The sequence below is a fragment of the Balaenoptera musculus genome, chromosome 16 (assembly GCF_009873245.2).
Source record: "Balaenoptera musculus isolate JJ_BM4_2016_0621 chromosome 16, mBalMus1.pri.v3, whole genome shotgun sequence".
In the NCBI taxonomy this organism is placed as follows: domain Eukaryota; kingdom Metazoa; phylum Chordata; class Mammalia; order Artiodactyla; family Balaenopteridae; genus Balaenoptera; species Balaenoptera musculus.
The window spans coordinates 55,861,642-55,863,326 of NC_045800.1; the positions used below are offsets into that span (position 1 = coordinate 55,861,642).

The 1,685-nt window shown below is 40.6% G+C and overlaps 1 pseudogene; it reads right to left on the minus strand.

Moving 5' to 3' along the window:
* Nucleotides 1-825: 825 nt before the first annotated feature.
* Nucleotides 826-1,291, minus strand: LOC118883007 (annotated as a pseudogene).
* Between the last annotated feature and the right edge of the window lie 394 nt (nt 1,292-1,685).

A 1,685-nucleotide genomic window follows, 5' to 3' on the forward strand; every position in this document is an offset into this window, starting at 1 on the left:
TTGCATATTTCAAAATAACTTGCTTGTATTGGTACTTTTTGTTTTGTTTTATTTTGTTTGTTTTGTTTTCAGGTTTCATCTTTTTAATCAACTCAGTGAAGGATGTCCTAAATGCTCCATGAAACACAACAGAATATTTTTTTCTTCCAGTATTAAAAAAAAATATATGGGGGAGTTCCCTGGTGGCCTAGTGGTTAGGATTCTGGGCTTTCACCGTTGTGGCCTGGGATCAATCCCTAGCTGGGAAACTGAGATCCCACAAGCCACGCAGCTCGGCCAAAAAAAAAAAAACGAAAACAAAAAAACATACACAAATATTTTGAAGAAATTTCTATATAATCAGACAGAGATCGGGAGTATAAAACACCTCTAAGTAATCATGTTCTTGATTTCTTATAGTTAACAGTTGGAAATTGCTTCCTAACCATGATTAAACATTGTGTACAGGTTTTTTAAATGTTCCTAGATATACATTTTTAAAAACAATCAGTCTGGCCAAACATTTGCCAGAACCAATAATCCTGAGAGCCTGAACTAAAAAACTGGTTAAAAAAAAAAAAAAAAGGAAAAAATACCCATACTCTACAAATGGCTCAGAATTTGTCTTTAAATGGGAGAAAAATTTTAAAAAACACATGGAGCTTTCTGATAGGTCTTTAACAAACTACCTTGGGAGCTCAATTCAAAAACAGAGGTTGATGTACTAAAACAGATGTCTCAGTGCAGCTCCAAAAATCTTTATAAATACAGCCATTTGGAAGGATGGTCCTGAATCAGAAGAAGTTTCATTCCTTGTGTATCTATATTAGGGGTGCATGCCTCATCTCAGTTGTCATAATTGTCCCTGTAATTTCTTCCTGAGTAGCGGTCATGACCACCCTGGCTTCTGCCGCCATAGTCTCTGGACCTTCCATATCCATATCCTTCAGGTTGATTGTCATACCTGCCATTTCCATAGCCCTGGTCCCCACCACCTCTAGAGTAACTGTGACCACACCCATAGGTCCCAAAGGAACCCCCTCTTGTTCCCCAGGGCTGACTTGCCCACGTGGTCTACACGGATCTGACGACCATCCAGAGACTCTCTATTCATGGCTCTCATGGCGTCTGAGGCATGTTCTGGATTGGTGATAGTGATGTAGCCAAAACCCTGGGATCGCTGAGTTTCCCAGCCCTTGACAACAACCACCTCAGAAATAGGTCTGAAGCTGCTGCGGTGGTCTTCCAGAGCCTGCTTATCAGTGTTGAAGTTGTGGGCTCCCACGAAGAGCTTCTCTTCTTCAGAGGACATGGCAGTAAATTTGAGTCCTGGAAATGAAGAAGTAAAAAGGCCAAAGAGACAGTTACCGCCAAGGAGCCGAGAGACTGGGCTCTGTTGGTACTTTTTGAATTCATCTACTGAAGGACATCTTGATTGATTCTAGTTTTTGGCAACTATGAATAAGGTTGCTATAAACATTTGTGTGTAGGTTTTTGTGTGGACATAAGTTTTCAACTCATTTAAGTGAATACCAAGGAGCACCATCTCTGGATTATATGGCAAACCTACACTTAGCTTTGTAAGAAATTCCAGACTGTCTTCCAAAGTGGCAGTACCATTTTGCATTCCCACCAGCAATAAACGAGAGTTCCGGTTACTCCACATCCTCACCAGCATTTGGTGTTGTCAGTGTTTTGGCTTTTAG